The following is a 15,491-nucleotide window of genomic DNA, read 5'->3' on the forward strand; positions in this document are numbered from 1 at the left end:
TTCAAATTATTTTTAACAAAACTATTAAAAAATAATTATTCAGTTTTTCCCTATTTCAAAATTACATGTCCGTTAACTTTAAACGTGAAACAGAATCCTACCCAACTCTGCTTTGGACGAACATATTTTAGGCTCTTGTTTCCCAACCCTGTTTGTTTACAAATGTCATATATGTCGATTATGATATTGTGTAATAGGAAATTATTAATTGCATTAATTGACAACGCATTAGAAATATTTATCAAGCGTGCATTGCTTAAATTTTGTTCATTTATAATAAATAAATTATTGATAATTATTTGAACCATAAAAATAATTAAAAAAATTTCAAGTGTTGAGATTGTGAACTTAACTTAAATCTTATGTGATATACATAAATAAAGGTTAGTGTATTTCATTTTATTTCGAAATAAATTTTTTCTTATTTAATAGCTCGCAATTTATAAGTTGTCGCTTCTCTCTTTCTTAAAATTCATAATAAAAGTATTTTTAATATCTGAATATTCAGTGCAGTGAATAAATTAATTAATAAACTTGTCAATAAGAGCATGCCAGCCATGACAGTTATACTTTGATACCAATTCAGGTATCAAAAAATGATCCCATATTCTGGATCATTTCTTGAAAATGATCCAAATATTTGGATCAATTTGATACCTTATATCGAATCAAAACGTTGCATGAGTTGATCTTAATTCTTGTATCAATTTGATACACACAAGAAAACTGTGCTAAAATAAAGGTTGTTTTCAAGAATTTTTCTGATTGGTTTATATTATAAATATTGACATATAAATTGTTAGACTAAAGAAATACACTCCCGAAATACATGAAAAAATTTTTGTTATTTGTTTTTGTAAAATTTTATATGCATGAAGATGGTAGTTGAAAAAAAATCCCACAAAAAATTTTTTTTCCGCGCTGTTGATGAAATCTTGGAAACGGCTCCACCGATCCTTACCAAATTTTTACCACATATTCATTGGGACCATAGCTCTTGCGCATATCAAGGGATTTTAAAAATTTTGATTTTAAATATTTTTTTTAGGCCCAAAACGGTCAAAAAACAACGTTTTTTTTACATTTTTTTCGTAAAATGTCCGCCATTTTGTCATTTTTGCATAAAAAAAATCGTATGATATGCGCAATAGCTATCAACATGCTGAATCTAATACCGTTTGAATTTTTTGTTTCAGACCATCCGTGTCAAAAATTTCATCAACAGCGCGCACCACATTTTTTTTTAAACATATTTTTCAACATGTATTTTTAAATAAAAAAATTAATTGAAAAAAATCAAAAATATTTTTTTTTGCACTTCGAGAGTGTATTTATTATGTGCAATACCTCGCATATCAATATTTGTAATATAAACTTAAAAAAAATATATATGAAAATAGCCTTTTTTTAGCCTGTCTAAAGTGGGTAGACCCCTTAAGTAGTAAAATCTACTACTTCCATACATCTTTTTTATACTACTTACATCATTGAGTTAATACAATCACAAAATGTCATTCTACCAATTACATTTTTAATTGGTTTAACAATTTTTATATAGTTAATAGAACCGTTTAAATTCAGTTGAGGACCTATAGTACTACTCAGAGTAGTTAAAAAGTAGTAAAACCTACTAGTTTTTTTTTTAGTGTGAGTTAAAATCAAGTTTGAGCCATTGTTAATGCTGGAAATTTTTTTAAAACCTTAAAGTTTGATAAATCGTTAATAAATCATAAAATCCGTTAAAAAGTAATTTTCTGTATTTTTAATGAAGTGCCTGTAACTTCTATATTTTTTGTTCAATTTTGATCTACAATGGCTTATTTTCTTCGTACGAGATCATACTATAACGTTCAAGATAAAACCGGAAGGAATTACGTTTTTTATGACGTAATTTACAAGAAAAATCAATCGTTTTCTAAAAATTTGTTAAAAATGTGTAATTCTAGACAAATTCGTAAATATCTCCTAAACCGTCAATCTGATTAAAAAATGTTATAAATTAATAACTTAATATCTGACTTCATATTCAGATTCAGGAGCAAATTTTACATGAGAAATGACAGTGAAATGACGCAGGTCAGAAATTTTTTTTTATTTTGTAAACTAGTGTTATTGTTTAAAAAATAATTGTTTAATGTAAACTAATTGTTTAATATTTTGTCGCCGATACAATGACCGAATCCGTTTAAATCTTGTTACTAGAGGGTTTTTGGGGTCGCTGATTACGAATCTGGAATCAGTTTTAAAAAATTCAAAATGACGGATCCAAAATGGCGGACGACTATCTTTTAAATGAATTTAATCGGTTTCAAAATCGTTAATTAGGGGTTTTCAAGGTCGGTGAACACAAATCTGAAAGTAACCCGAGTAACCATTTTCAAGTAAGTTGGATGGATTTTTAAAATTGTCGACCGCCATATTGGATCCGCCATTTTGAATTTTGAAAAACGGACCTTAGATTCATAATCAGCGACCCCAGAAACCCCTGAGTAACAATTTTCAAGTAAATTGGATGGATTTTTAAAACTGTTGTCAGCCATATTGGATCCGACATTTTGAAATTTTCAAAACGGACTTCAAATTCGTAATCAGCAGACGAAAATCTTGAAGGAACCATTTCGTTTGATTTTTTTAACTTTATTATTCGATAGTATTGCATGTTCTTTTTTTTGACATGGCACCCTTTGACCCCCTGTATTTCCGAAAGGGGGCATATCCTCATCTTGAAATTTTTCAGGGATTATTGGGTCATTATATGTTACCATTTGGCATAAAGAAAGTTTCAAAATTCGAGGTACGAAAAAGGTGCATTTTTCCGTTGGGCTTTATAATCGATGGATGTGACTGGCGATCACGGAGGGGAGTTTTCTTTCTTTAGGCGTAGCCAAAATTTATTGATTCTAATATAAAAATAATAAATTTTATAAAAAAAGTAATACTAGTATTCGCGATATTTCATACAAATAAAACAATATTCTAAAAATTATTAATAATATTTATTATTTATTTATCAAAAAACTGAATTTAGAGTGGTTACGGAGGGGAGTTTTTTATGTGTCGACGAACACTGCGAAACTGAAAATCTTTCTGACACTTATTGTTTTCATTTCTTTCATGATGTTGTGTACTGACCAAAACAACATCGTCACTGAAAACACTTTTGAATTCTCCATTTCTCAAGTATCATTTTTTTTCATTTACTCATTATATTTGTAACCGGTCACGGAGGCGAGTTTACTTTGCGAACAAAACTGATTTAATACTAGAAAAAAATATTTTACAAATATTCTGTTTTACGCTTTATAAATCAATTATAAATAATGTAATTAGTAGATGTTACTAGACAAAAGATGTTTTCCTATTGCAGTATGAATGCAATAATTCTTCTTAAAAAAAACTTACCTCGCGAACGGTAACGGAGGGGAGTTTTTATACTATATAAACATGATTATGTTCAATTATTTGAAATTTTCAATTTCTTTTTTATGTTTAAATGTTTATTTAAACCTATAAAACTTATCGGCCCACTCTAAATGTTTTTGCAAAATCTTCTTAGTATTTTCAGGTATGTTTTTTAAAAAAAAATTAAAAAAATATATCCAAATTAAAAAAAACTTAATTTGTTTATAAAAAATTGATATTTTTTTAATAAAAAATGAAAAAAAAATTTTTTGTTAACATTATTGAAAAGTAAAAGAAAAACTGAAACTTTTCTTTTGTTATCAAAAATTGAAAAAATCCAATTTTTTTTCGAGTTATCAGCCATTGAAAATAGGTCTACATTGAAGAAACTGAAATTTTGAAAATTCATAACTCGAAAATTTTTCAAAAAAATGAAAAAATCCTTTTTTTTCACTACAGAACAAGAAAAAAATATATTTGACCGAATTTATAGGGTTGATGGAAATCTCACGTGATTTCGCCCATATATTTTCTCCTAATGAATAAGTTAAAACGACACGTAAAACCAAAATGCACAGTTAAAAACTTTTGTTTATATTTAAGGTTATCTCAAGGACAACACAACATTAGTACAAACATACGACTATTTTAAATATTACACTTCTTAAAATTCCAATTTTATAATAAAACGAAAATAATATTAATTTATCTGTTTCAACTTATTTTATTTCATATTCAGGAGTTGAGTATTAATAACACATTCTTTTAAGCGACTGTAAATGATTCATTAACATTTGTCAAAGATACGACGATTTAAGTTTAAAAATTTAATGAAATTCGTGAAAATTTTTTTTCAGTTTTTTGCATTTAATATCCACGGTTTTTGTCCTATGAAAAAAAGTCAAAAAAAAAAACAAGATGCGCCTTTTTATATCAAACAGGGTAATACGTTTTAAATATCAAAATTGCGAATTTCAATTTTTCGAACATTTTGGGTCGTTTGACTGGCTTTAGAGCATCCAGCCGAGCGCTCTGCGAGTTGTTCCTCCCGGCTCCTCAATTAAAAATTACAACAAAAATATGAATTTACACCTTATTATTAATATTATTATTATTATTTACTTATTTATTACAAAATTATACTTCCAATTTAACAAAACATTTTAAGGCAGAAAATAGCTAATACACACAAGGAGAGAAATAATTGGTTAGGCTATGCTAAGTATTGGATAGGGTAGCAATTTTTGTTGGGCTCTATAGCGCGATCAAATTAGTTTGCTGCTGCACCTATTTCTGTTGCATACTCTCAAGTTGGATACTGTGACAAATTTCGATAGCTAGAATATACATTCCGTTGAATGACTCATTCATCTCTCTTGCGCACAGTTACCTTTAATTTTTTTAGTAAAACTATTTTGATTGTTGGGATATCTATCCCTTTTTTAATAATATTTAGAAAAAAATAGATTTAATTAAATAAAAATATGTTTCATACACTATACGATAATAAATGTTTTTTTACTATAAAAACAAACATTTACTTGACCGGATATGAAATTTTTTTATTTGATTCCATTTATATAGTCACTTATATGGTAAATAATAATTCATTTATAGACATCAGTGAAATTATAATAAATGAAAATTTATTTTCATTTCTCTTTTATACAGTATTCAAACGCATAAAATGTGCAAGTAGACTTGTAGAAATTTTATTGTGCTTTCATCCATTTTTTATCACAATAATTAACACGATTAACACTTTTCACGAGACGCGACGATATGAACCGTCATTACAAGCGCGGCATCCATATGCAATTAACACAATGCGCTTGCGCGTCACATGACTTACCGGTATGCTTCTCAATTGGTTCTCAAGCAACTTGGTTGATGACGGTGGCCTACTACAAGCATGCAATATCCAATTCAAATATATATTTTAAAATGATAATGTGACCAACGGTGATGGTTGATATATCATTTTAGATAGTTGTTACAACAAATTCTCTGTTATCCAATAAAAAATGGATGCATTAGCCAACTATTTTTCTCCGTGCACATAGAATATATATATAAGGCATTTCATATGAGAATACGAAGACATGTCTCGGATTTTTCTCAAAATTCGGTAAATTGTAGTGATAGTGGTGCTAAATAAGTGTACAAATTTTGAATTTAAAATTTTTAATATATTTCGAGACATTTACAATAACAAATTCGAGCAATATTTTTTTGCTAAACTTATAACTTTCTCCCTACTAAAAATAGAGAAAAATATTGAGATTATTTTTTACGGAAGAGACCTGAAACTTTTAGAAAAAAATTATTTTTTTAGGGTTCCGTACTCGGTTCGGAACCCTATTAATATCGGTTTTTTTGAAATCGTGTACACCCCCCCCCCCCTAGCGGCCACACGAATTTATCTGGAGGGTTGAAATTTGGTACACATATGTATTTTCGCGTGTAGATTACAGGAAAAATATAGCGAACCTGATAAGAATTGATTATCATAGCGTTGTCAAGGAAAAATTAAAAATTTCGAAAAAAATGATTTATTCTCCCTACCGCACACAATATTCAACCCAGACACTTCATATTTAGTATACAAATGTATTTTTACGGGAAAAATACAGGGGAAAAAAGCGGTCACGATTAGAGTTGATGATTTACTTTTTATCAAGTTTTTCAAGAATAAATGACAATTTTAGGAAAAAAATGTATTTTTCCACCAAAAACGAACAAAATTTTATTTAAAGGGATTTAAATTTATATATTTTAACGTATTTTTAAGTGTAAATTACAAAAAAAATATAGCGAGCATGATTGGAGTTGATTATCATAGCGTTGTCAAGGAAAAACCATGAACTTTTACGAAAAATACCTACAAATGACTATGTACCCCCCCCCCCCCCTAGCAGCCACATCATTTACATAAAGAGCACAAATTTGGTTCACTTATGTATTTTTACGTAAAAATTACAGGAAAAATATAGCGAACTTGATTCGGATCAATTTACACAGCGTTGTCAAGGAAAAATCAAAAATTTCGAAAAAAAATGATTTATTCTCCCCAACGCACACAATATTCAACCCAAACTGTTCATATTTGCTGTAAAACTGTATTTTTGCGTGAAAAATACAGGGAAAAAATGTAAGCGCGATTTAAGTTGATGATCAATTTTTATCAAATTTTTAAAGAAAAATGATAAATTTAAGAAAAAAATGTATTTTTCCGCAAAAAAACGAAAAAAGTTTATCTGAAGTGATTCAAATTTATATATTTTGACGTATTTTTATGTGTAGATTACAAAAAAAATATAGCGAGGATGATTGGAGTTGATTTTTCTGGAACTGTCAAGAAAAAACTGATAATTTTAGAAAAAATCATGAATTTTCTCCCAATAACGGAAAAAATTTTATCTAAAGGGCTTTAAATTTACTATTTTTACGTATTTTTATGTGTAGATTATAGAAATAATTTAATAAACATGATAAGAAGTGGAAACAGTGGACTTTTTGCTTAAGTTTATTTCTTCAGTCGTTATAACTCTAAAATAAAATAGGGGGAACTTTATGTTCATTTTATAAAAATTTGGGTTCCTCGCGGAGAAAGCAATATATTTCTTTAACTCATTTAAGTGATTTAAATGATTTAAATTCAATTAAAACGCAAAATGTAAATACAATAAAAATATTGCGAGTTGAAATAAAATTATGTATCTTATATTTTTTTAGTAAAATATTTTTTATTAAATAAAATCGGTTAAGTGCGAATTACACTCGCACTGAAATCGAGGGTTCCGTACTCGAAGCGAACTTATTTGGTATAAAAACAAATGTTTAAAAAATATGTGTTATACCAAATAAGTTCGCTTCGAATAAGGAACCCTCGATTTCAGTGCGAGTGTAACTCGCACTTGTCCGATTTTATTTAAATATTAGTTTTTAAACAATTTGTTTAAAAAATAAAATTTGTTTGTTTGTTTGAAACATGTTCTCCCTCATTTTAAAACGCGAGAAAAATCATAAATATTGTTTACGTCCTAATAAATCGATGGTTAAATTTTTGAGATGGCATTATTTTTTGTTTTCGATATATTAATTAATTAACTAACAAAAGTTAATAAAAAATGAAATATTTTAAGAACAAATAAAATTAGAATAATTTTAAAAATACCACTCCAATGCTTATCGAAATCCGCATCCAACAAGCCCTTTTTGAACTATTTTGAATAAACGAGTGTTAAATTAATAATTAATACCTAATAAAAATTATTTAAATAATTAATAATATTTGAAGAAAAAAAGATAAATCGTCAATCCTTTTTTTACTTGTAAGCTCATTTAATTTCTGCGTCAAAAAAAGAATATTAAGTATTACTAAGAATCGAAAATTAAATAAAAAATGTTATTTAAAGAAAGACTAAAAAATACCATGCCTAGTAGGTAGGCAACCTCTGCCGAGTTGTGCCGTGGGTTGCCGAAACAACGATTTTCAATAATCATATGTAAATAATTTGGATTGTTAAAAATGCTATTTACACTGGTTTTATTTGATACAGAATTAGAAGAACTTCCAAATAAAAAATCAATTGACGGTTTATCGTCATTTCTTTAAATGTTATTAATTATTTAAATAATTTTGCGGATTTCGATAACAAACAAATAACAAATTTTATTTTTTAAACAAATTGTTTAAAAATTAATATTTAAAAAAAAATCATTTTTTTCTTAAAGTTTAAGCTCTTTTCCGTAAAAAATAATCTCAATGTTTTTCTCTATTTTTAGTAGGGAGAAAGTTATAAGTACAGCAAAAAAATATTGTTCGAATTTGTTATTGTAAATGTCTCGAAATATATTAAAAAAATTTTAATTCAAAATTTGTACACTTATTTAGCACCACTGTCACTACAATTGTGAAAATTCAAATTTTTGTTGTAATTTTCAATTACAAATTACAATTAAAACCTTTAAAAACATGTAGTGTAGGACCAGTGAGCACACGTGCGCTTGGTGGCTATGCACTTGGGAGACCAGAGTAACTTATATCGCCTTGCACCGCCATCGTCTTTAGTTAATAACTTTTTTCCTAATTCAGTCTCATTTTTTTTCTAAACGGTTTTATATTCTGAGACATTTAAGCAATAGAAAACAATTTTTCTTTTTTTGTTAGGACATTGGAAAGACTATTAGTTATTAACATTTTATAAACAAATAATATAAAAAAATATTAAAAATTAAAATTTTTTTTTAGAAAAATTATTTTTGAATACTGCATTTCATGACGAAGAAAACTAATTTTTTTATTTTTAATTTGGTTAATTAGAACTGGAGAAAAAATTATTTAATTCAAGAGTGCTAAAAATTTAAATTGTTAATAAGGTCAGTTGGGGTAAATAGGGACAAAATCGCTATTTTTCACAAATCACATAAGTTTCTTCCTTTGAAAGGTAATATTTGCGGGTTTATATTTTTTTAAGTTGTTATTTACGTTCCCAGGATTAATTTTATGGAGCAGAAAAAAATTTAGATAAGCTTTAAACGCATGAAACTGACTGTCCCCATTTACCCCAAAATTTAAAAAATTTCATAAAATTCGGGGTAAATGGGGACAGCATAGTTTCTAAGAAAGTTTTAAGAAAAAAGTTTCTTTAAGTATATTACTGTATTAAGGGATGAAAAAACTTGAAAAAAATTTGTAGTAGATATATAATAGTAGAACGAATTGAAATTTTTTTTCATTTCAGTATTTTGTCTCGCATTTGAAAAAAAAAACAGACTTAAAAATCATACCAAATTTTTTTCTTATTCCTTATGACTCCCATAACAGAAATTAACTTGAATTTTTGATTTTTGTTAATTTGGTTAATATTGACAAACTGTCCCCATTTACCCCAAAAATTTGAAAACTCAGGGTAAATGGGGACAGCTTGTCATTATTAACCAAATTGACAGTGAATTGAAAGTGAATTTCTGTTATGGGAGTCATAAGGAATAAGAAAAAAAATTTGGTATGATTTATAAGTCTGTTTTCTTTGAAATGCTCGACAAAATACTCAAACAGTTTGAGTTTGATTTTCAAGTTTTTATGCATTGAGCGATAACTTTTTTTATCTTGCTGCCAATAATTGTCAAGATAAAAGCTTGGCAATACTCTAAACCTCTTGCAGGTGATCTGCGGTTAAAATATTGACGTTGAACTTAATTTAAAAATTGTAAATTAAGGTCCAAAACCTTTTGTCCCCATTTACCCCAACTGACCCTAATTAACTTAATTTTTTAATGGTAATTAATTAATTAATTTTTTTTTACTTGAAAATTTCAGAAACTTTTTTTTCTCCTATAAGGAGTCAAAAAATCATATTCTCGGTTTAAAAATAAATTATTGAATTTTAGGTGATCCGTTTGAGAAATTCTGACCCTATTAATTAATATCTCGAAAATAAAAAAAAAAGACATCTCAATATTTTTTCTGGTGAAAATACACATTTTTAACTTTAAAAAAAAAAATAATAATTTAAAAAAAATCGATCTTAAAAAAAAAGTCAAGAAAAGTTTTATTTTCAAAAAAAGGGTCAAAATTTTATTTTTTAGAAAAATTTTTTGCACCATTTGAAAGAGCAGGATAAAATCTTTCGAAACATATAGGACAAATTTTTCTTCTTCTTTCTGTTTAAAAGTTACAAGTCTTCAAATATTCACTGTTTAAATTTTTCAAAAAAAATCAACTCCCTCCCTCTCCTACAGTTTTTGAAAAAACCTAACAATACTTCGTGGTTAAAGTACTCAACTTTTTTTCACTTAGTACGCTACAGGAATTTTACCCCATACATATAACTATTTCAGCATAAAACAAAAACGTTCAAAACCAATTGTAAATGATACTTCTAATATTCCAAAATGTATTACATATCAAAAAAAAATGTGCTCCTCCATTAAAACTAAATGTCAACAATTCAAAAAGTGTTACTCCAATTTTTCAGTACTAGGAAGTCACAAGATTTTTTTCATTTTGTGCTTTTAGCAGTAACGCGATTCTAATTTTTTTGAATGAGCTTATTCCTTACAAAAAGATGAATAAATTGAGACCTTATTAAACCGTTTGCCTCTTAAAATAAAGATAATATAACAATAATTATGTATATACCTTCAAGCGTGAATGGTTATAAATTTAGATTTTTTTAATGGTACACTCAGAGTTTAAAGAATAATCGGTTGAAACTTTTGCGTGAACGGTAGATAATATTATTATAATAATCATATTTCTCAACGCTAAATATGTACTCCAATTAATAAATTTAAAAAATGTTTCAAAATTGTCATCTTTAAGGGGAGATTACGGTGATTTTTTTCATTTTTGGTTAGTATAACTATTTAAGAACACGGAACAATTAGTCTAAAGTATTTCCAAGGTCTAAAACTGATATAAATTGAGCAGCAACATTCAATAACTCACCAGCACGCGAACGCACGCGTTTATACTAATCGTTTTTTTAAATAAATATTTCTCATTCTAGTCCACACGAAAGCTAAAATAGTACAGATTAAGAAAATTTTTTGTTTTTTTATTTTAGATTAACTTTTCCTGAGAAAAAGTGTGACAAATTTTTAAAATGAACCACTTTCAGCAGCCATTTTTTATTAGATTGTTTAAAAAATAATTGATTTCGACTCTTTAAAATGTATAAAATGTGTGTTCTCATAATTCTAACGTTACCAAATGAAAGTTGACATAATTCCGCATCCAACGAGCTCTATATGAAGTATTTTGGATAAGTAGATTGTTAATAAACAATTGCAATGCTAACTAATTGTTTATTAACAATCTACTTTTCTCAAAATAATTCATATAAGACTCGTTTGATGCGGAATTACGTTATTTTGCTTTTTTTCGAAAATACTGGTTTTATGACTTTTCAAAAAACGTCGGGAGTTGTGCCCCACCGTTAAAAATTGAAGAAAAAAACATATTTTTTAGAATATTCTTTATTTAAATTATGAAATGTGAAAAAATAAGATAACTTACATAAAATAAAGTAATAGATAAGTTAATAAAAAATTAATTTTAGATAATTTAGATAAAATTAAATTATTTTAAAAATAATTTAATTAAACTAGGTAATTAATTTCATTTACAGTGAATACAGATATAAAAAGTCTCATTTCACTAAAGAACAATATTTAAATTGCATAAAACATTCTAATTATTAATAAATAATGCAAAATAAAAATAGAGAGTGCGTATTAGAATTAAAAACTATTAAATATGATGTGAGACAGAACTCCCCGCTAACGTTGGAGCACAACTCCCCATTTTCTACATTTTCAAAATAGTCATAGAATAATTGATACAACAAGTCAAAAAAAACTTTTAGAACAAAATTTTAAATCACTATCTGTAAAGGCACGAAAAATGCTTCCAAAGATGACGGGTACCACTTAAAACGTTAGTTCTTAACGAGAAAATAATATGCCAATAGTTTAAATTTGTCATATTAATTCCCATAATAAAAAAATTAACGTGGAGCACGACTCCCCACTCTCCACTATGTATTATAGTTATTTCGACGTAAAACCTGTCATATATTTTAGGACACCCTTTATAGGATAAATGCGTGCAATTTCAAACAGTATTGATAGTCAGACTTTTCAGCATAAAACAATAAAATTATTTTCTTTTTTACTTGACAAATGTTCGACTGATGTGCGAAATTACTAATAGTGCCAGACAACTGCAGTTTTTATGATTTTTTTTATTAAAATATGTATATTTCGTTAAATATCACAGTAATTTCAGAAAATATACACCCAATCAGCACAAAAGCTTGCAACATACTTGCAGTAAGCTTGCCTCGCTAGGTGTGCAGGCTTGTGGCAAGAATAATTTTTAATTAAGTCAAACTTAATCTTGTTGTTTGAGATACGACTCATTTTTGAATATATACTGAGCAATCTTGCAGTAAGTTTGTTAAGTAAGCTTGCCACAAACTTGCACATCTTGCACGGTAACCTTGTTGCAAGTTCATGTGCTAATTGGGAGTATATAGTTTTTTAATCGTAAGAGTTCTGTAATTGATAATGTTATTTATTATTTCAAGAAAAAAGCATTAAATCAGATCCTATCATTAAGTGTCCGACTATGCTTCCGCTTTAACCCTATACTAAATAATAAAATAAGAAATACATTTTTTCAGAGACATGCATACAACAGCTAAAAATGGAAGAAAATTAATGTCGCTATTTAATTATAACAAGCGTTACAAATTATTACAAAAGTGTGAATATATTAAAAGAATGTTAATTTTTGGAAGAAGAAATTCATTTGAACAAATTGACTGCTTTATAAAGGAGTTGTGATTCTAATGATTGTACAGAAAGTGAAATTATTTATTTCAATAACAAGAATAGAAAAGAATATTATGAAAATTGAAAAGATAAAAGAAGTGAGATTTTCTTCGTCTTTATTGGTGTAAACTAAAAACAGAGAAGTACAGTAGAAAAAATAAACGAATGTTTAGGTTATAGTATAGGTCGATGACTGACTTTGAAAAATGTACAATTATTTCTAATAAAAAATAGACGGGATTAAAAGAGTTTCGATATAAACAGAAAGTTATCGGCATTTGATATTAAATTGTTACTTACTAGAGCTGAAGGAGGTTGAAGGAAGAAATCGTTGCATATTGCTATATAGTTCAAGCTGTTGATCAGAAAAAGTTGCAATCGAATTTGACTGTAAATCTCAAGTAATATTTTTACGTTAAGAGTAGTGAATTTGAATTGAGAATTTTGATTTCCGATTATTAATGATGAAAAGTCGGAAAAATTGAGCAGTTTAGTGGAGTGGTTCGGTCTTGTTGGATGTCTACCCACCCACGCACTGTCTAGTTAATTGGTATGGAAAAAAGTGCATCGTATTATGGAAACTGTGTGGACGAGGCGTCGAGATGAAGAGAGCTGTTTTGCTACATGACACAGATCGGCGAAAGATTTCTTTGGCAGACAGTATAAATAAGTAGTGAATTTTCTGGCAGCGATTACGGCAGTGGTTGACAGTAGCACTTGAGGAATTGAAAATAGTCGGTTAAGCCGACACATGTGTTTAGTTGCAGTGTGATAAAATACTTGCGCGATTCCTCTTCAGTTCGCTATGAGATCAAAAAATTTATGTCCATCCTTGATTTCTATGTAATTTTCATGCACTCGCGGCAAAAAAAACAACGATTTCTTTCCCTCGGTTAGCTATCACAGTTTGTCATTTCTCATCGCAACCCAGATTGGTGGTAGTAACTTAGTAAGACATCGACATCGAAAACATCGATGCTGTTGTTGTTGTTTTGGCTACGATACCCTGCTTTTCAGCAATATTTTATATGGGGAAAATCACATAGGGTATTTTTGGCAGTTGCTTGAGTAAAACAAGGCCCAATCCAAAGGTCTACACCAACAGCATGTTCATGCTGATTGGGCCATAGTTTACTTTAAGGGTGAAATCACATGAAGGCGTAAAAGCAACTGCAAGCGTCATAGGAAAAACGAAAACCACTGGAGTGACAGAGATAGTGATATGATATCAGTCCATTCCTTTCACTCGCATGGTTTCTGCTTGCCGACGCTTTTATTTTATGCTGATTCTTACGGAAGCTTCTACGCGCCACCTCTTAAGGCCCCGTCCCATGACAACGTGAAACGCCGGCCTTAAAGCGGAAAGCATGAGAACGAAAGAGATGAACATATCTTACTATCTCTTTCGTTCTCATGTTTTCCGCTTTCACGCCGGAGTTTCACGCTGTCATGGGACGGCGCCTTTAACGAGGCGAAACCAACTTATGCTCGTTTCATATTTAGCATACAGAACATCGATGTTTGAATCTTCTTGTCGTAAAGAACATACAAGTTGGTTCGATAAATCCATTCATCTTTAAATTATAAGATGAAATTTGTTGTATTTAAATAATCTATATGTATAATAATTGCAATGAATTTTTTAATATTAATATAACAATAATTAATATTAAAAATATTAAAGTAAATGAATAAATATAAATTTATATACAGGGTGTTCAAAAAGTTGCAAGTATATATTTAAACATAACCTTATATAAAAATGAATCTATATATTATATAAAAACACAAGAATCTAACTCACTTTAAAATATCTATATTCTCTATATTTAAAATTAAAAAATTTACTCAAATTATTCAACGTAAAAAATATTTCATCTTATAATGATTTTTTAATGAGCAATGTCGAACCATAGAACCAACTTGTGTGTTCTTTACGACAAGAACATTCAAACATCGATGTTCTGTATGCTATATATGAAACGAGCATAAGTTGGTTTCGCCTCGTTAAGAGGTGGCGCGTAGAAGCTTCCGTAGATTCTACACTAAACGAGCCGCCCCAACTTGGCGGGACGATTTGCGTGATGTATACGAAGATAGAGATAGTCTATGTCTTTGTCTAACTTTGCGTTAGCCTTTTAGTACAGTCATGAGGCAACACATGCATTAAATAAGGACAAAAAAGCGTAGGAGTAAGAGAGAGAAAATTCTATGTATTTACTACCTCTATTATATCTGTTCTCTCTTGGCCGTATATGCCTATACTTTTTCGTCCTTTTTCAACTCACATGTTGTCATGGCAATATGTTAGAAGAGGACAAAAATGAATAGTGCTGAAACGTAATGTGCTTCGTAGCGTGCTCCGTCTCCGTATCTTACGGAAGCTTTGACGATGCTTATTTGTTTTGATTGCAAACCCAGAATAATTATTTTAATGTTATTACCGTGTTTTAATAAATAAAATGAAATCAAATGTAAAATTATCTGATATACTTAATTAAACAATATTCATATTCTTGTTAGAATTTATTAAACAATTGGATTTTAAATGTGCTTTCGTTTTATTAGTTTAAGGATGGAGTTACATGTTGATGTAAATGCAGAATGCAATACCGAAAATAGTGAGAGTGAAAAGGACAGGGATATATCACTATCCTCTTCACTCTCATTATTTTCGGTTTTGCATTCTGCATTTACATCAACATGTAACTCCAACCTAAGGTTAATGAATAATCGTTTTGTTA

General features: G+C 28.5%; 1 protein-coding gene across 2 annotated transcripts in view; it reads right to left on the reverse strand.

Moving 5' to 3' along the window:
* LOC127291145 (protein hairless) overlaps positions 1-13,856 on the reverse strand; it is a 115,511-nt gene extending 101,655 nt beyond the window's left edge. The window contains exon 1 of one of the 2 annotated variants that reach the window (XM_051320072.1): positions 13,048-13,851. The gene's annotated coding sequence lies outside the window, so the exon portion shown is untranslated. Of the gene's footprint in view, positions 1-13,047 lie in introns of both variants that reach the window. The other variant, XM_051320071.1, reaches the window with a different exon arrangement.
* Positions 13,857-15,491: the final 1,635 nt, after the last annotated feature.

This window comes from Leptopilina boulardi, unplaced genomic scaffold (assembly GCF_019393585.1).
Source record: "Leptopilina boulardi isolate dan_hultmark-lab unplaced genomic scaffold, ZJU_Lbou_2.1 LbouV2_125, whole genome shotgun sequence".
Taxonomy (NCBI): domain Eukaryota; kingdom Metazoa; phylum Arthropoda; class Insecta; order Hymenoptera; family Figitidae; genus Leptopilina; species Leptopilina boulardi.